General features: G+C 32.3%; 1 protein-coding gene across 4 annotated transcripts in view; it reads left to right on the top strand.

Moving 5' to 3' along the window:
* Positions 1–413: 413 nt before the first annotated feature.
* Positions 414–21,412, top strand: part of LOC145249455 (uncharacterized) — a 146,593-nt gene continuing 125,594 nt past the window's right edge. For all 4 annotated transcript variants that reach the window (XR_013863533.1, XR_013863531.1, XR_013863532.1 and 1 more), the window contains exon 1: positions 414–737. The gene's annotated coding sequence lies outside the window, so the exon portion shown is untranslated. The remainder of the gene's footprint in view (positions 738–21,412) is intronic.

The raw sequence follows: 21,412 nt of genomic DNA, 5'->3' as shown, positions 1-21,412 counted from the left end.
CGTTGATACGAGAAATCTACACGCTCACATAGACACAAGAAATTATTAATATAGAAATGCTGTTTAATGTATTTAAAAATATATGGAACCGTTTCTGGCGGTGAGTAAGTCAAGGACAAAATAGAAAAGAATGGAAATTTTTATTTTTCTGTCTGGTATGAATAATGGTTATTTGAAAAAATAGAAACGTATTCACGTTTATGAAATCCCTACGATGTTACAGCGCTTCCAGAAAAGTCCAGTAACTGCAATAAATTTCTACTATAATATACTTTTTAAAACTTATAATCTTTTGAAAATTTAAAGTACATAATAAAAGTCAACTAATTATATTTGAATAGATAAACAGAACATTTATAAATAATAAATAGCAATAAATAATATGGTTTAGCTAACTATTTCGTTCCGTCGTTCATTTGATTCCTAACTTTATATAAATCCACCGTCTTCTCTTCTAAACCGGAAGTGACATTCTTTCATGGCCGCTTGGTCTCGTCTGAATTTTTAAAAATCTAGTCGCTGTTATTTTTACTCGTAACATTTGTAATTTTCTTTCATATTACCGTTTCTAAACTACCAGGACTTTCCACTGCATTTCCTCGCCGTCACGATAGAGGGAATGATCATTCGGCCACGCCATTTTATAACAGAGATCGGTGCTTCTTTTCTATGCATCGAGCGACAATCGAATCTCTCTGCAAAAAAATAACACACACAAACCAGTTTATAAAAAACACGTGAGTTTTATTATCAGCATTTTCTATTTTTTATTATTAATCTTAAAAATTATCTTTTTAATATTTATTTACTTGACTAGCTTTAAACAGTTTCTATTTAATCCATCGTTTGTTTGTTTTTTTTTCCTCCTCCGTTAGTTTCCTCTTTCATCGTCGTGAGTTGTTTTCTTGTAGCCATTTTGCGTTTCCAGAAAAAAAAAAAAAAAAAAAAGATAAAAAAATGGCGAAGCTCCTTTAAATTTAAAAGAATTAAAATATTTAAATGAATCAAAATAAAGCAATGTTATTCGCATGAACAATCATCAAATATCGTTAATCATTCGTTTTAATATCATCGATTTTTGTGGACTGCATCAAAAGCATCTAAACATTTTTTTTTCATCTTGGTAGACGACGTCTACGTTTTTGTCATATTTTTCGTTTTTTCTTTTTTCTTGAAGAAATTTACAAAATTTTTAAGTCTCGATCGTTACTTTCCCAATAAATTTATTTGTTATATATTTCTTTCTTTCACCCTCCCTTTTGTTTTTTTTTGTTGGCTCTTGTTTAAAATGCCCAATAATGTTTGGTTAGAATAAATAAATAAATAACTAATACTTGTGCAGTTTACGGACTGTACTATATTTTTTTTAGATAGGATTTTCTGTGAAAGTGCACTGGGGGTGGGGGACCACCCGAGTACTTACCTTTTAAGAAGTTGATTACGGGGAGTTTGAAAATAAGAAAATGCCTTTCAGAATACCCCCCCACTTCTCATGTTAAGAACGGCTTTCGGAATAAACACCCTTTGGCGGTTGGACAACCAGTGCAGTGCACATTGATCGAATTTGCAAATTAAATTAAATTTTTACGATAAATTTTGTTTATCAAATTGTAAACGCCCTCCCCCATGCGAAGAATATTGCAGCTTGGTCCGTATTCTGCATAAGTACCGTAATTTTAATCCAGATCAAAATAAAGTTAATAGTACTTGTACTGTTTACGGATCTTGCCGAAACAACGTTATTTAGAAAGTCATTTTTAACATGGGGGAGGGCGGTGCTTTGTTAACTATTCTGTACTTTGTATTTAAGCAAAATATATCGTAAATATTGAATTTGAAAACCTTATCTAAAAAAAAAAGAAGAAAAAGTCAATTCGTAAACTGCACAAGTATCTACTTAATTTTTTTTTTTGGGGGGGGGGGCATGTTCCACTACAGACAACAAAACGAAAAAGTGATCACGAAAACAACCAAAGGCAAGATAAGTTACTTTTCTACCTACCGATATATATATATATATATATATATATATATATATATATATATATATATATATATCGGTATTTGCTGTGACTTATTTTAAAGCGTTTAATTACTTTGAAATGCAAGTGGCGTCGAATTTAAAATTAGAAAGAAAAAAAAATAACTGACGTTAGATGATCATCTGGGAGGCCTAGAAAATCACTCAAAAACCGAAAATTAAACAAAATATTGAGGTGGGGGGGGGCACTCAATAAATGTCACCGTGACATTTATCCAAGTAGGTAGAAGAGTAACTTGTCTTGCCGTTGGTAACAATTATTTGATAGATTTTTTTTTTTTTTTTTTTTAAATCTATGTTGCAAAATACTTTTTGTAAAAAAAACACCGTGACCTTTATCCGAGTAAGTAGACTAATAAGTTATCTTGCTTTTGGTAACAATTATTTGATATATATTTGTTTTTGATCTTTTTTTTTGTCTATACTGCAATATACTCTTTCTTTTTTAGGTATTATTATACAAACACCGTGACAGGGTTAGGGTTAGGATTGGGTTTAGGGTTAGGGGTAGGGTTAATTCGCTGTCACGGTGTTTGTATAGTTTTACCCTTTTTTAAACAGTATTGTGTATTTAAATGCATAAGTATCAGAATTACTTTCTATCTGCCAATTTAAGAAACGCTTCAAATTTCCCATGGCCACGAATACACAAATTAAAGAATTCGTTAAAATTGATCGTAAATATGCTTTATTTTACAGCTTTTGACAGTCAATAATGATTTTCAGAGTTTATTTAAATTGGCAAGTTTGCCAGTCAAGTCTTATGGTGGTGTCACTGGTGTAGTAGTGGTGTGTGGTGCCCCGAAACCGAAAAATAAATTTTATGATTTCGCCGACTTTATTGGTGCCACTCGCTCTCTCCACATAAATTCATAAAGATACGAACTAAATAGATTCACCGAAGTTGTTCCATCGATTATTCGTTCCGTTTAACTCAATCTTGATTTTTAATCGCAAGGTCAAGGCTGCTATTTGGTCTGCGAAATGGAAACTGGCAGCCATGCTGATTTTTTTTTTCATTGAATGTTTACACATTTTAATCGTGCATTTCTCGAGTTTCAATGGGTAAAAGTAGATTAACATTTTACACGGAATGACTCCTTATTTATTTTTTTAATGTTTGCTTCAAATAAAGCATATTGCAACTGAAACGTTAGGGACTACTGTGATAGGGATCAGATTTATGAGAGCAACCTAGGTGGGGAGTTGGGCAGCAAGATGTTTAACATTACATTAAAATTTCTGCATGTTGGTATGGTTGGCGAAGCAGGGAGAGGAATTCCAAAAGTTATCAATCCGAGTAAAAAAAGACTTTTAGAGCTGCAAATTTGAACTTTTATAATGAAGAGGTGCGACTTTGTTGGCAATCGAGTAGGTCGGGGATATTTGAATTAATTTAATTTTCAAAACTTTGGAGCTTTTATTCTAATCTCTCTGTAGTTCATATTTTTACATAATTCTGTTACCCAACATGGCCGAGAATATTTTGAATGCTTTAACTTTAACGAAAATAAGCAGAAGAAAAATGGGAATATACCACGCTCTCCATTCATTCTTAAATCTAGCAATTCTTTTTCAAGAATGCTTAACAAAGCAAAAATTGGGATGATGAAAAAAAAAAAAAATGAATATACAACAATTCAATATTACCAAAAGTAAGCTAAGTTAATCTATCTATCTGGATAAGTTTATTTTGTTGTTTTAACTTATTTTAAAGTGTTTTTTTTCTTTCTTTAAGTTAAAAATACAGCTAATGTAAAACCTGTCGAGTTAGAACGAACAACAAAATCGTAGTGTCAGTCCAGCCGTGATAATCACTGAAAAATCTAAATTTAAACAAATTACTGATAGAAACGCATCCAATATATATCACCAATCAAGCCAAAATATGTTCTACCAGTATTTTAATTTTCGATTTGTGAGCGATTATCAACTCAACTAAGTCTCTAAGGAGACCATTTTGTTTTTCAGTTAAACTCCTCAAACTTTACACTACCTTTTATTTTTAATTAAAAAAAAACACTTTAAAATAAGTTAAATCACAAAACTTATCCAAATACGTATAAGAATAACTTAACTTGCCTTTAGTAACATTTATTTGTCTTTATTTATTTTTTCACACCTTGTAAGCTATTCTGGAATATCATTATTTAGAAAAAATACAATTTTATGTATTGAAAACAAGAATTGCTTTTTTTAATTTTAAAAGTCCGTAACTTTTTCTTTTCTTTTATTTTTTTTATGAAAAAAAAAAAAAATGATTTGGTTCGAACTAATACCCAGCGTCAGTAACATCTCCAGAATAAAAATTGCTGAACTATTACCCGTGTTTTCTCATTATGAAGATTTTGATGTTTTGTTTTCAATCAAAAATGTATTAGATCAGTGCGTGTCAGTTGGATTCTAGAAGTTAGATCGCTAAAGCATTGCATCTGACAACTTGATATTTGATTCTCAACCCAACTTAGGAAAATGCTTGACAGAATAAATACTACACTTTGATCCTATGTTCTATTAATGCTTCTTAATAGTATTGTTTTCCATGCGATAAGCCTTGTCCATACACACGCATCTCTCATATTTATGTTTACAGGCATGCATTTCGCCGTCTTCATGTCTCATTAGTGTGGCTGAATTTGAAGATATTTGAAATCACAACCATAGTTGCTTCTGGTGCCAGACTGCAGCAAAGAGTTGTATACACAACGAAACACATGTCTGTGGATAATTATATTTAAAAAAAAAAAAAAAGTGCATATATACATTGTGGAAGTTAGATGACTTCCACTAGCATTTGAGAAAATTCTTTGCCATAAATATCTGAATTCATTAATTTGTTTTATTGCTAAAAACAACAACAAACTAGTGTGTGTGATTATGTAAAGGCTACCCTTGGGCAAGGTGTAGCATCTGTTAGCTTCCCTCTGATATTCTGGAGGATTACCAGACAGAGGGTAGATGGAGTTCCTTGTCTGTGGTTAAGACGATTCATCTAGGGGCGGGTGAGCTCTGTTGAAAAACCAAATTGTATAGAGGGAGCCTGTTGATCCTGTAAGGCCATTTTCTAGCGTTGATGATTGTCACAAAACAAAACCCCTGTTTCCAATTTGTGAGCTAGCACGGAAGTAATAAGGCTTAGAAAACTGTCATAAGAATGCTCATGGCAGTGCGCAATATGGTCTTACTGAAGATAACAAAACTGTAAATATATTAGTCCTCGCGCGAAAGAGCAGGGCACAAAATGTTTTAAATAATAGAATAACAATAAGAAAGACTTTCGCTGGCGAGGACTACTATTGAGCGTAACCAGTTGTACACTCCTTTTGAAATTTTCATCTCTATTTTTCTCGTTATGTACTGAATATTTGTTAATGAAACCTATATGAACTATGTTACTTATTAAATTTTAAAGATTTTCTATTCTGAAAGAAGTTTTAAAAAATTGAATCTAAAAACGTTATTTTAAAGTTTTTGTTAAAAAAAATTCAGATTTTCTCATTATTCAGACCTGTATTACAAAGAGGGAGTTGCAAAAAAGGAGTTGTGGTGTGAGGAGAAATACAAACTGAAATAGAGAGAAGGAGAGTTTTCAAATATAATCTTAAAAAGATCAGATACAAGTTAGAAAAGCATTTCACCCAAGGCATGAAAATTGTTAAACAAAATGTTTTTACTATAGGCTTTAAAAATAAAGGTACAAGATTCAATTTGGAATTTATTTATCTTCAAAGTGCACTTTTATAAATTTTACAAAGGTATAAAATTTTAATTTAAATTGAATCAAAAAATTACCTTGGATTTATTTCATGTAATGTACATTTTGTTGCAATTTAAAAACATTATCTTTCATCTAGCAATTATTGATATAGATATAAAATTTTCAATGATTTTTTTTAAGTGCAACAGAATGTACATTACATAAAATAAATCCAAGGTAATTTTTTGATTCAATTTAAATTAAATATTTTTACCTTACTTTGTAAAATTTATAAAAGTGCACTTTGAAGATAAATAAATTCCAAATTGAATCTTGTACCTTTTATTTTTAAAGCCTATAGTAAAAACATTTTGTTTAACAATTTTCATGCCTTGTTAGAAATGCTTTTCTAACTTCTATATCATCATATAAAAGCCTTGAAATGGTGCATATTCTCTTGTGATGGCTGAACATTATTTGAAGGCTCAAAAAATTTTTTTTTCTACTAGTGAAAACAGCCGATTAAACATAATTAAATGCAGTAATTCACAAAATAAGCTGTTTATTCCAAACAATGTTTTCTGTTGTTCACTTCACGTTTCATTGTAAGAGATTCTATTAATATAAAAAAAAAAAAATGCTTCCTGAGGGAATAGAATTTAAATTGCAAAAAACATGCTCAATACTTAACATTAAATAGTTGTATATTTAAACATTGCATCTCGGTGTGTCCAGGGGTGGATAAACCAGTTTTTAACTTTCATGATTTCATTTCAGACTTTTTTTTTTTTTTTTATCTAGTGGATATATTTAAATCGTTCCAAAACTAGCGTAATATATTTAATTAAATCGTTCCAAAACTAGCGTAATATATTTAATTAAATCGTTCCAAAACTAGCGTAATAGTTTTAATGGAAGTAATTTTATGACTACTTAAAGCTCACCAAAATTTAAAAAAACAAGATTTTGTAAAATTTAATCATAAATTTAGACAAATTCATAAATCTGATAAAAATCGATAATTTTTAAGTGAAAATAACTTTGGAACAACATGTCCTAATTTAGACAATTGATCACACAAAAAGTTTATCTTTATAAACAATTTAAGGTTGCTTTTGCAAACAACCTGAGGACTTGATATCCTCAAATTTGCTACGAGGGTTAGTGCGTTGTAATCTATAATTGAAGCGTGTAATTCCATTAGTTCAAAGCAAATTTAAAGTTTGAGTTAAAAAATCTTTGTAAAATACTTGAGACGTTTTGCGTTTGAAATTCAAGCATTTAATATATTGCGATTCATAAAACTTCATTGCCTGAATTTGCCTTTTTTTTTTTTTTTTTTTTTTTCCATAAAGTTATACAAATTTTGCTTTCAGGGACAATTTTTAACCTTTTTGATGATTAAGTGCAAATTAGGTCAATTTCAATTGTGAAAGACTAAGTAAAAATATGAGATATATAATCGTTTATTTGTTAGACGATATTAACTGCCTTTTGGCTCATTTGGAATCAATATTAGGGCCAAACATGAGTTCATACAATTACATATAGCAATTGCAGTTTAAAATTTTTGAGACAAGGTATGATTGTATTTGTATTAATCGGACAATTGTTTTCATCTTGAGTGTTATCTATACAATGTTTCGGTCGATCTAACTTCTTCAGGTGTAAAAGTCGCTATGTTTGGCAAGGAGAAAAGGTTAGAACATAGTGACTTTTGCATGTGAAAATTGATGTTACATTGATTGAAACGCTCAAGATTAGAATTGTTTTGATAAATCCAAATAATACATCTAGTAATCCTTTGAAAGTGATTGGTAATTTTTACGCTATGATGTAATAATATGCACATATTTTGTGTGGCAGGGCACAGATATTTTGCACTGTCGTTTTTGAGCTTCAACCTTTGATTTACACTTCACGAACGACCGTTCATTTAGCTTTTGCAAATGTTCTTCACGAATAATCTGTTGTTGAATTACTTTCTCTTCTATTTTAGTGAGAATTAAGTCCTCTGAAATGTTTAATTTGTTTCTTTTGGAAACATCCTTTTAAGTCTTCCAATATTGACAACTGGTAAAGCTACTTTTAAAAAATTTTTTTTTTTTTATAGCAATTGGTATTCCCGAAAATTGTTTAAAGTTCTGGTTTATTTTTCTTGAGTTGCCTCCTGTTTTGACAACATTCGCACATTCTTCTCATTTTGAATTATTTGGATTATTCTAACTACTGTTCTCATCTTAAATGTTATTTCCACAATTCCTGTGTAACCGGAAGCTCCCCCACCTCCGATCCCAGTTTGACAAGATATATCTCAAATGAGTTATAGATTACATTTACATTGTAGAAATAACACTTTAGATGAGAATAGTAGTCTGAATAATTGAAATAATGCAACTCTTTAATCCTCATCTAAAAAGTTCCGAAACATTTGCAATTCGTTGAGAAACGCTTTGACATTTAGTGGTATTTTCATTCTCCTGTTGCGTTTGTTTGATAGTTTTTTTTTGTTTTTTTTTTAATATATGCTAATGGGTCATTTTTTGCTGTTAAATGTAACGAATTCCAAAATTCATTTAATCATCTTCACAAAGTAGAAAGAAAACGTTTTACTTTAATTGTAAACGAATGAATAAAGAAAAAAAAAATCTTCATTTAATTACAAATGAGTAAATAAAAATCATCCGTATGATTCTAACAGCGTATAAATTAATGAAAAATCTGGTGTCAAATTCAATTTCTGTTTTCAACTGATAATGCTCCACTTTCCATCAATACGTTTACAATGAACCTCAATCACTTTTTTTTTTTTTATTTATTAATTTTGGGAACATTGAGCATCACATTAATGTAGATGTGTCCCCAAGGCCGACATTTGAACCTGTATTATTCCTGATGCAATTGTATATGAGATGGGTATGTTTTCTGATGACATAATGCGCTATTACGGGCAAATTGGACACTTGCATATTAAAGGTAATGGTTGAATCTTTAGAAAATGACCTTCAGTTTGGAGTGAAATGGAGCCAAAAATGGATAGTTATATTTAATGCTACCAAGACAAAGCTTCATTTGTTTAACAATTATGTGAAATCTTCCCAACCACAAATTGACCAAAGTTTAAACTCTTTGACTTAACATTCACAGGCAAAATGAATTAAACTTAATACTATAGAAGAAGATATTGACAAGTGTGTTGCAAAGAAAGTGGTCTCCCTCTCCCAGGTTAAAAAATTACTCCTACCTGCCAGTATCCTATATCTGTAAAGCCATCATTCGCTTTGTGCACAGACTATGAGGCTCCTCCTTTTTGGACAGGGAGCAAAAAAAATCTCTAATCTTATAGGTCCCTCAATCTTTAGCCTCTGTCTCATCACCGAAATGTTTCATCCCTGTGTGTGTGTTTTATAAATATTCTGAACTTGCAGTGCTTGCAAATGCCCCCAACTAACAGCTGAATTTGATCCGTTCAGTTTCAAGGTCCATAGGTGCTGAAAAACCTGTTCTAATAACTTGTTTCCCTGACTGTACCAGCATTCAGAAATTTAATGTAAATAAAAACTTGCTACACAACACTCCATTTAGATTGCTTCCTATAAATTTGTTTTCTTAATCAAAGAAGCTCCTTACATCTTGGTGGCAAGATGCTTTGTTTGAAGTAAATAAGTTTGAAAAAAAAAAATGTTTTTTAATTCTTTGCAAACTTTATAAATGAAACACCAAGTGACTTTTAAAAATGGTTTTATTTCTAAGTTGCTGTATTCCTCATGACTAATGTTTAAAACAAAAAAAAAGAAAAGTGGTCTAAACAATGACAACAAGTGCAGATTCTGGCACACAGAAGTAGTGCGTGGACCATCTAACCTCCAGCTGTAAGGTTCTGTTGGGGGGATGGCTACTATATGATGCGACACAGGAGCAGTGTGTAAATATCTCCACTGGACGATCTGTAAAAAGTTGAATGTCGAATGCAGCAGCAAGTCATTGGAACATGTTTACCAGAAAGAACAGTTGGAAATAAGTCATACACCATCCTCTGACTATGCAATTACTACAGTTACATATTTAGAAAATGGAGCTATTAGATCTGACAGTGATATGGGGGGGGGGAAAGGAAAATAAGCAACCTTAGAAGTTAGTTAATCCAATGATGCTGGGCTAAACGGAGCTAAAAAAGAAAAGATAATGAAATACCAAGGTTTATGTATGACATGAAAAGAAACTGGAATCTTATGAAACTCTCTATCATTCCTTTTAATTCTAGGAGCAACTGGACTCGTGAAAAAGAATTTAAAAAATTACCTGGCAAATATACCCGGTGAACCAAGTGCAAAAGAGATTCAAACAAATGGTATGGTCAGAATCTTAAAAAGATCTGTCAGTTGGAATATCTAAAGTTAGCAGGTGAATGTTTGGCATTCGGTAGGATGCCCCATCCCCAGCTTGAACAAACTGATAAGAAAATTAAAAAAAAATAATAATATAAAGTCATGTTTATGCTATTGTAAAAATATATTGTGGTTCTGGTCTGTTTTATTTACAAACTCTTCGTAGGGTTTTGGAAGGAGATTATATATATTCTGAAACTATTTTATGTTGATTAGAGAAGGTAGTACAAGATTATCAAATACAACATTCAGAGATTTTTGCATCTCTGAAAAAGAAAAAAAAAATGCTAAACGAAATCGCTTGAAAAAGCCTCCTTGGAGGTGAAAGCTTGCTTCATATTTTGAAATATTTATTCAAAGAAAAAATCGTTTTGGCTTTCTAAAAAAAAAAAATGTAACTATTCACTCTGATATTTACAAAAAATAAATGCCATCCTATTTCTGAATACATTACCAAAGGGAAGGAGAGCATTATTGTGGAAAGCTTGCATTTCACACATTTGTACAAAGGAAATGTTTTTTTTAATTTTAAACTGAAAACAATAATAGAAATAGTAATCAAAGTATTTCCACTGTTTGAATGCACTGAAAAAAATGTAACTGTTTAGAAACTAATGAAAATACAATTAAACAATTTTTTTTAGTAAACATAATTATTAAAATTCTAATTTTTGACCTATATAAGAGTCTTCATGAGGACAATGTAGACATTTTTTCCGCAGCATGTTGTCACCTCTGTTTCTTCTGTTCTGATTGAAGATTGAAATTTTTTTAAAGTCCTATTCTAGTGGTCTTTAAAAAAAAAAAAAAAAAAAAAAAAAAAAAAAAAGCTCAATCTTTGATAAGAACAGAAAACTGCGCCCGTGACAACATGCTATGTGTTTTTACAAAAGAGTCACCACTTATCAAGGGCTGGAGGCCAGTCGAGGATAAGGGTTAATGCGTATATATTAATCAATGGGATTATAGTGTAGTAAACATAAGTAGTGGAAATTTTGTAAATTGGATTACTTAAGGGGACGGTTCATCAAGAACTTGTTTACATTGGACTTGAAGAAAAAAGCAGGCAAACAAGAGTTCCACAGGTGTGCAGTTCTGAGAAAGAAGCTTTGTTCATGGAATCTACATTTAGCTTTAGGTACAGATAAAGAGTGTGGGAAATTATTGATAGTGGTTTTGGCTAGACGAGTGTTTTTCGTGAAAGCTGGATTGAAGCTCAGATGAGCACTTACCAAGAAAATAACGATAAATCAGAGATAGGCTCGCAACATCTTTTCTGTGGGAAAGAGGTTGCAGGGAAGAGAAAAAAAGTCTATATTTTCCAAATGAACACTTTTATATGGATGAAAAATTAGAATTTAAATGTTTATTAAAAAAATCCGCATTTTGACTGGTCTCTGAACTGCTGTTATTTTTAATAGAAATATCAAGGGGTTGTGGGTTCGGAGCAGGAGTGCACATTGGTTCTTATGGATTTCAGGGAAATACTAGGTATGTTTTGAAGGGGTTAAATTTACACAAATTTATTTCAAATCATATCGCACCAGTTCTGCGTAATCAATGTTGAATGCTCACTTTGCAGCCCGTGCTGAAAATTTAAGATAAATTTAAAAATAAAAAAACATGGTTATTAGCTGATCACACAAGTCATAGGTTTTCTCATTTAATCTCTGAGAATACTGTCTTCTTGCTAATGCAGTAATTTCTTTATGAAAAAAATGTTTAGAAGTGCCTACCATAAAAATTAAGAATTTATTCTTAAAAACAAAAATCTCACTCTGTAAGTGAAATCAGTGTTTTCCAATTTTTTTTTTTTTTATAGTTCTTGCTATTTTTAATGTCTTAAATTATCCTACTGTTATATTTATTTTTGCGATTTCCCCCCCCCCCCCCCCAACAAAAGGAGGCTGGACCTGTAAATTCACCCTTGTCTGTTCGTCCGTTCGTCTGTCTGCACTTTTTCCAATAACTACACCTTGGAATTTTTTTAACTTTTGCACAAACATTAAACATGATATGAGTAAAAAAAAGTAACAGAGTGGATTTTCCAGGAAAACTCTGGTTGTCCTCCTAGGGGTGCCTTTCGGGTTAAAATGTCTAAAATTGACACTTTTATGCTTATTAAAAAAAATTGATGCTTTGGATTTTTATAAAACTTTCTGAAAAGTTGTAACTAACTGATTTTTATAATTTTGTTTGTCTATATTTCGCGATAACTCTTGGGTGTGCCCCAGGGGCTCTTTTAGGGCTAATTTGCATGGTGCTGAACTCTAATTTAAATATGTTAAGGCCTTGGGGACTTTTGGGGTTAAATGGGGGGGGGGCAAATGATCGACTTAGTCATCTCTTTTTGCATGCTGCAGAACTCAAATTTACATATGTTAAGGCTTAAAACTGCACCATTTGTTCATTTTTATCAGGATTTGACGTCCCCTGGGGACTTTTGGGGCTAAATGGGGGGCAAATGCTAAACTAAGTCATTGTTTTATGCTTCGTTCACTGTGCACTCACATGGGACCATGCATATTTCACTTGTTTTCTTTTTATACTGTGTTTGTACGATAATTCGGTGAAGAATCGTATTAATTACAAGATCCAAATATTTAGATTTCTGTTTGAAATTTTATTTTAAGGAAATCTGAAGTTTTTTAATCCAATGTTTACAAGTGTCTAATTTGTTTTCTATTTATTCACATCGAAGAAGACATATTGCCAATGAGATGTGTGGAGCTAGTGTGATTATGGGGCTTAGTTGTTCAGTAAAATGTTTGTTCACATTACATTTAAATTTCTACATGCTTGTACAGTTGGGGGAGCAAGGAGGGAATTTCAGAGAAAGAAATTATTTGAGTAGAAAGTTTTCCAGCATCCTGAGACCCTTCTACAATGAAGGGGTGGAATTTTGCTGGTTGGGAAGTGGGATCCTGAGGTGAAAGTTGCAAAAAACCATAATTGCTGGTTGGTAAGATCTCTCATAATTAAAGAAAAGGAGTTTTGTCTTGGTAGTATGAAATGTAACCATCCAGTTTTGGTGCTATTTTATGTAGGTCATTTTTCTAAAGATTCAACCATAACTTTGGATGTGCGCCAGATTTGCCTACGTCTTTTTTTTTTTAATTTTCTTATCGTTTTGGTCTATCCGAGGATTCTAAACATTCACCCGCTATCTCATACATTCTAACCAAGAGATCTTTGTAAGATCTCAACCACGCCTTTAAGTGGAATTAGAGCATGGAATCCTCAGTAAATATACTCATCTCAGAAACTAGTGCATCATGAAGATCAAAGTATCGACCCATAGAGCATATCCACATTAATGCAATGTTTGGATGCATGGCCATTGAACCTGTAACAAGAAAAAGGAGGTGAAAAAAGCCAACATGCTAGCTGTCATGGCCATGATGACTTATGACGTCACAGGCCTTCGAAATAACGTTTTATAAATGTACGACAGACTTTTGATAGACACATCGGATCATGACAAAATTGGTATCGTTAGAAAGATCAATCTCTTGGATGAAAAATATCTAAAAAAATTGTCCGAAAAGATTCATTCTGTGCTGGTCAACTGGGCTGCTTTTGCAAGGAGGCGCCAGTTTTTGCATCAACATTTTTGTAAGTTGTATGCCTAGCAATCTCCACGTACATTTATAAAATGTTCTTTCAAAGACCTATGACGTCATAAGTGGTCGTGGCTGTGACAACATGTTAGCTTTTTTTCACCTCCTTTTCCTTGTTACAGGTTCAATGGCCATGCATTTGATTACATGTAAAATTTTACAATTTTTTTGATCATTTTAAAATGTGTGTGTCACTTTGATTTTATTATAATTTATCTTAAATATCTCTGGTTTATTATATATATAAAAACTCTTCAACTCAAACGAGATATAGTCACCTGAAATGTAAGGATCCTATTTGGGATCGTGTCTAACAATGGGATTGTGGGAAGTGTTTTAACTTCTGTATGTCAGTACAGTCAGGGAAGCAGGCAATAAGGAGGGAATTACCAAGTCTAGCAATCTGAGGGAAGAAACTATTAGAGTAGAAGGCTTTCCAAAATCTAGGGATTTCAACAGTGAAGAGGTGGAATTTTGCTTGTCTGATTAGTCGGGAATATTTCCGTTGAAGGGGCATGAGTGTTTTGAATTCATCAGACCACATTCCAATAAAGTACTTGTAAAACAGGCACAGGAATGCAACATTGCGACGATGGGGCAGAAATTGGAGTTTGGCCAATAATACCGGACATCTCTTTTTTTTTTTTTTTTTTTTTTTTTTTTTTTTTTTTTTTCGACCCCTCGTCTCTCTTTAAAAAAATTTTGTAAAATTGTCTGAAATGAAACAATATTTTATCGATGGCAACGATTTTTTGTTTATATGAGGCAAATACATTTTTGAATGACAAGGGTCGTTTAGTGCTTGCTTCCATCAACTGTTTCATAGAAATCTAGAGATCTGCTGGTAAATGAAAAGAGACCGAAATTGAATTGGGCTGCTGCAGAAGAACGGTAGGTGTGCAAGGATGATGGTGCTGATGAGATCGTCATTAAAGAATTTCTGGAATGCAGTGCTCAACTTTTCAGTGAGATGACACTCACAGGCTACAATAACTAGTCAGTTGTTGCTTGAACTCTGTTCACTGATAAAACTATTTCAGGTTATGTCCGTATTAGGATAGTTTGATCTATTATATGTCAAATAGTGCTGTGTGTCCTTCAACGTGTATAGTGTCATTCTGACCCAGAGGATTGATTGTACCTATCAGGGTCCCATTAGTTCCCACTTACTTGGAAATAGGACACCAAATAATTTCTTTTTAAATCTATAAGATAATCTATATTTTAATACGATAGTGTGTGTTATTTTCTGTGTCACGCTTACATTCGGGTTGTTTAATTATTATGTACTTCCATTTCTTGTAATAAATAATTTTACTAAGAATTCTTCATAAGTTTTGGTTTTGGTTTCAGCTGAAGGAACTCAAGTTATATATATTTCATGTGTTTGGTTTTGATTCAAGCTGATGCACCCATGTCATATGGATATATTTTTTATTTTTGAAATCGCAACTTTATAATATATAAAAAATCGATAGAACATTAGCTCTATAATAATATATACGAAATCTGCAAGAATTAAAATATATTTAAGTGTACTTTATGACCGGACTATGCCGGGCGTCCCTGCTAGCTTAGATAAATATTTATACAGTTTTAATAAGAGCTACAACAATATTAGTGTTTACAGAATGCCAACATCAATATATTATATATGAGTTCCCTGTGGAATTTCCACAGGTCCTGCTAGTATATAATGATACTACTTACTTTATAATTATTCTGAAGAAAGGATAAAATTCATCCATGTTCATCAACAACTATCCGAGAGTTATTGAAATCCTCTTAAAAATTATTGTAAAATTTGCTAAAATTCTATTTATTCGATGACGTATGAATTTGTCTGAGTCTTGCAATAGTAAGTCATTAACTTCTTGCTAAAAGTGCAATGTAATTCTTTGTGTGAAATGCTTTGCTTCTTAGCATAACGTGTAAATTTTATCTTGAATATATATATATATATATATATATATATATATAGCTTCTTGATGTTTAAAATGTATCTTGTTTACCCAATGTCGTATTTAGAGGAGTGAATATTTTGTTTTCTAAATAATAGCTTTCTCCTTTTAATTTGTGTATTCTGATGCATTATACAAAATTTCAACTCAAATATAAATTTTTTTAGATACTTTGAGACTTAATCGATTGAATTACTTTGCTTAACAATAAGTGACTATATGCATTACAACGTTTAAGTGTGCATATGTGTGTGTGCACGCGTGTTATTTAATCATTGCATGTAGATTTAGAGACACAACTATTGACATCAATTAAATCATATCATCTAGCCAAGGGTACAAGTCTATTCAATTTACCTAAATTGTACAAAAATTTTGGTAGTTGTTCAAAATTCTCCCATATTAAAAAACAAAACTACAAAAAAAATCTTTTTCAAAAATTTTTTATCTTATATATATATATATATATATATATATAGCTTCTTGATGTTTAAAATGTATTATGTTTACCCAATGACATATTTAGAGGAGAATCAATATTTTGTTTTCTATATAAATAAAACAATATATATGTCTGTGTGAAAATATTTAACTGATAAACTCTTAAACACTGAAATGAACAGGAAATATAAATCATACACCAAGGATGGTTTATAACGAGTAAAATCTTTGTTTGGATGAATGAATAACACGTACAAAAATATGTTGGCAAGTTGAAAAGCAAAATATTCATTTCAACTTGTTGATATATTTCTGTTACTTTTGTGCATGTGCAAATTCATTCATAGCTTGAAGTGGTTTAATTTTAAGTCTTATCTGTGGATAGCTCAAATGGTAGGAAACGGCTGCAGTTCTAAATGTTTCTTTTGATTCCAGCTGATGGATCAAATCTTATTTTTAAATTTTGGGAAATCGCTATAAAATATTGGGTACAATCTAATATTAAAGAATTGGTTCTGTAATAATAAATACAAAATCTACATGAATTAAAATATATTTAAGCATATTTTACAACCGGGCAATGCCCCTCCCCCTCACTAGTTCTAAATAAAATAACCCTTTCCTTTCGATTTGTGTATTCTAACTCATTTTTAGCCATTACATTTTCAAATTTTTTTTTTTTATCAGTAGTTGTGTTCATTAAATAGATGGAACTACTGTGTTAAGAATGGGTTTTAAATAATGTTATTTTAACATGGTTCTTGCCTCCCCACAAGACCAAATTTTGACACAAGGTCGGTTTTTAATGTGGGAAACATTCTCCTGTCCCCAAACTGGAAGAACTTTGGCTTGGAACAAAAGAAGAAAAAAAAAGCCTTGATTTGGTTTAGGTTAGTTTTAGTTGGTTTATTTTACCAGCATATTAACCCTTTTGAGTTATTTAATGCTGAAGAATTATTTTTTTTAAATTTATTTATGGTTTATTTTTTTTAGTATAAGGATTTTTTTTGCAGCATTGATCTAGGGTACACTAGACTAAGTGTAGCACCAAAACAGATAAAAGGTGGAACAGTAAAATTGTCGTCCTAGAAAAAGACATTATTTCGTTTCCATTTGAAAACCGTTTTTTTTTTTTTTTTTTTTTTTTTTTTTTGCAAACCATGTACTAGTTGGCCAGTTGGGTACAAATCCCAAAAGTGATTCAAGATCCTTCTATCATGTCTTAAAGTGACACTATGTTCAACGAGCAAGACCGGAGATGCGCCACTGTACAACTGCTTTCTACCGATCCAAGTTATGACAATAACACCATTACCAGCACCCTCAAAATGCAAATCCAGATAGTTTAATGCTTGAGGGCACAGCTCAACAAAGTTTCCGGCCACAGTTATGGCCTTTGATGTGGTTTCAAGTGAGTCACATCATGCTACCTCGCATCTTCAAAGTCGGCTTAAAAAGTCAACACCAAAGTGTACCTGGATGTGCTGAAGAGTGTGATCTTCTGGTGCCATCAGATGGTTGCTGGCTGATCCTGAGTGTGACAGCAGGACTCTACATTGGCACACAAGTTCAAAGAGACCCAGGCTTGGCTTCAGAAAGAGTGTTACGACTTTGTACCCTTTTCTCATTGTTCCTCCTCCCCCGACCTGAACCTGCTGGACTATGTTTGGTCATGCATCGAGAACATCACTAAAATGATCTTCCACGACACCAAAACCAGCCTGATTGCCTAGTATTTGCCGAGCTCTCGCCAGTGCTTGTAGAAAATGCATGCTCTCTGTTCCAGACTCGTATCGAGGTGGTGATTGAGGCTGAAGGCGGCTACATTGAATAGATATCAGCTTTATTACATAATGTTAACTGAATTGATTTTTTTTTTTTTTTTTGCAATAAGTTTTAAAATAAAAATAAATTTCAATAAAAATAAATAGGGCAACAATTTTATCGTTCCTGTCTGTTGTATAAGAAGGATTTTTGCAGCATTGATCAAGGACACACTAGACTAAGTGTAGCACCGGAACATACTCTTCTTCGTTCCTAGAAAAAATTGAATATTTCTGATTAATATCATGGTACAATCTCCTTTTATAGAAAACAAAAATACATCGGTTTCAGTATTTTCCAATACTACTTTGTTGACATTTTGTAGAAGCGGACAGGATGGCCTGTTTATGTTATAGACGATCCCGTCGACATGTGTAGTTAAATGAATTGTATGGTAGAGTGATTAAGAAGCAAAAGGTCGCATAATGAGACGGAAACATACCGATATATATATATATATATATATTAGTGAAAGAATGTAGATTTATTTACATAAATATACATGAGAAATAATAAGGATATAGATAGTAAGGATAAAAGTTTGTTGAGAAAGGAGTAAAGTTACTTGCGATTGAGGAGAGGCTGACGGGTTAGTCAGGAGTACTGGTTGGGTGGCCGATGCCAACCAGGAGCGGCACTTCATTACATGTTGACTGGTCGAGAGTTCAGTGGAAAAGAGACGGAAATATAAGAAACAGAAAGTGACGTGGCTGTCGCTCTCCGGTCATCAGAATTAAAGGGCGACAATCGAGTTAGCCTGGGAGTTTCAATTCCCACAATTTCATATTTCCAGTGTTTGTGTGAGTGAGAGGATTTGGAAAATTATTTTTGTATATGATGCCCCCCCCCCCGCCCATTTCATTTAATGAAATCTAAACAAAATATGTCACTCCCTTGAAATTTTACCATTATCTATGCTGAAGTCATATTTATTATATCCATTAATAAACAATGTCTACAAACAGCTTTATAAAATGCGAACAAAATGATGACATCACTGATTCTATGGCAAGCATCAGAAGTCACTATTGATCACTTAATACAAACGAATACAATTTCGTTCATTTACGAGACTTGAATAAGAATTAAAAAGGAAATAAAGCTCATAAATTATATTTTTCGGTGTTTACATTTACATGTAAACAAATTTTAAGTAAATATTCATTTAGAAAAAGAATGTTTAATATTTTTTAGTATATAACCATCCATGGGACCTGCTAGTATATAATATTTTGATGAGTAAAGTCTGACTTGTCATAAAAAAAATAGGTAAAACCATGTTCGATTTATGCAAAATTTAGAATTGTTTAATTCATGCTTAATATATATTTTTTTTAATCTTATGAACCACTAAAGAGTCAAGACTGTTTGAGATAGCCACTCTAGTCTATAGTTCATGTGTGCATGATATTTATTTCTGCATTAAAAAAATTCCGATTAAGCGTGTATACGAGTTAAATAAAAAGATGTGTGTGTGTGTGTGTAAGTTCCCTATGGATTCTAAAATAACTGGGCTGATTTTTATGAAATATTACATAAAGATATTAGGTTGGTGCGAAAATTGTTTTTTTGACACCAACCTAATACTTCATGTGCCTGGCAGTGTTCTTAGATAGGTTTTGTATTGGAATAGGTTTTGTATCGATATCAAAATTAACCAATGAAAGAATGAACAGGCAATTTTGTCTAAAGTTAACACCTTACATAACCTAACATCATAAGTGTATTTGAGATGTGTTATTAGCATACAAGTCAGAAAGCCAGACATATAAAATTAACAGTAGGTTCTTTGATATTGCAGGGTGCATTTGAAATGAATGTTTCTGTTTAGCATGATCATCGCACAATTGAACCATGGTAATTGACTTTTTGCATTTTAAAACTTTAATTGAAGACATTATATATAAAAATAATTTTATAAAATAAACAGGTTCTCTACAGTGCAATGTAGACTACAAGAGGCATGTGAGCTTTCTCTCAGTATGCCATGATAGGTCCTCAACATGAGCAGGCAATCAATCGATTTGATTGAAAAATGGGTGATTTCACCGATTTTGATGACATGACACCCAAAATATGGCAATGTGAAACATTTGTGAATCGCTATTCAATCCTGGGCAACGTTGAACCACCCTTCGAATGTGTGTGTGTATGTATATATATATATATATATATATATATATATATACATTTTATCCCCCCCCCCCCAAATAGATACCCGAAACTTTTTCAACAGACCAAAAAAACCCTTTTGAAGTATGAAAGGTAAGAACATGAATTTTAATTAGTATGCAAGTTATAGCCATTCAAAGTTAGTTGGACATTGCATTTTGAATGAAGAGGACAGAGTTGTGCATCTTCTAGCTGCATTTCCAAATTCCTACAATGTGTTGGTGACAGCATTCAAAGCTAATCAAGAGGTTCCTAAGTGGATCTTAGTAACTGAACGACTATTTTGTGAAGAATGCAAAATCAAAGAAAGGGAAGATAATAATGCAGTATTGAAACACCACATCAGCAGAATAGGAGCCCAAGTGTTATCATTGTGAAAAAAAATTGGACACATTAAACGTGATCGTCAACTGCTTGGTGAAGATATTGAGAATTTCAAGTGGAGTTCTTCGAAAAAGGAAGCGTACTTCATTAAGAAAATTCAGGGTAATTCAAATGTCGGACTTTTCTCACATAATGCATTGTCTCTATATAAATAAAATGAACTCATTTTTTCCCCCGTCTGATTTTGACATTAATAGGATTAAAAATCAAGATATTTCATGCAAATATAATATGCACAAACGGCAGAACAATATCTGAGGTGTGTTATTGGCTTATTATTTCTCAAATTCCTCGATAATCTTAGATTTCTATACTTTTTCTGCTGAGAAGTCACGGCCAAAATCGGTTAAGATCAATGGAAGTGGTAAAATATTTTCCCTCTAATAAATTCCTCCTCCCCCTGCCACCACTTAACACCGTTTGGGGATCGTTCACAAGGAACAGTTGAGAAGAGAACACCGGTTTGGCTTCGTAGTTCTTTCATGTGAAGTTATTTAAAATCACGAAACTAAGCTGCAGTGCTCTGTGGCGTAGTGGTTAGCGTGCTAGACAATTCACATTATATTTTCACGTTCGCGCCGACCTACCGTAGTCGTTTTTTTTTTTTTTTTTTTTTTTTTCCTAAACAACTGGAATGGACTTTTCTTGGTGGCCGAACTGTTAACGTTGCAGATGTTGTTTTTTTTTTTTTTTTTTTTTTTTTTTTTTTTTTCACACTTTATTTTCCTACTTTTACTCATGACTCCGGGTTTGATCCTTCCTACTTACCTACCATAACATTTTTTACCCCCCCCCCCCCGTCCTGGAAACAAACACTCGGGCAACGCCGGGTACCCCCGCTAGTCTAAGAATAAAATTACATGCTTGATTGTGGACTCCGGTGC

The sequence above is a fragment of the Euprymna scolopes genome, chromosome 28 (genome assembly GCF_053919585.1).
Source record: "Euprymna scolopes isolate OS-2025 chromosome 28, ASM5391958v1, whole genome shotgun sequence".
NCBI lineage: Eukaryota > Metazoa > Mollusca > Cephalopoda > Sepiida > Sepiolidae > Euprymna > Euprymna scolopes.
Note: the sequence above shows the minus strand (reverse complement) of the source record. Positions and strands in the feature narration are given on the sequence as shown.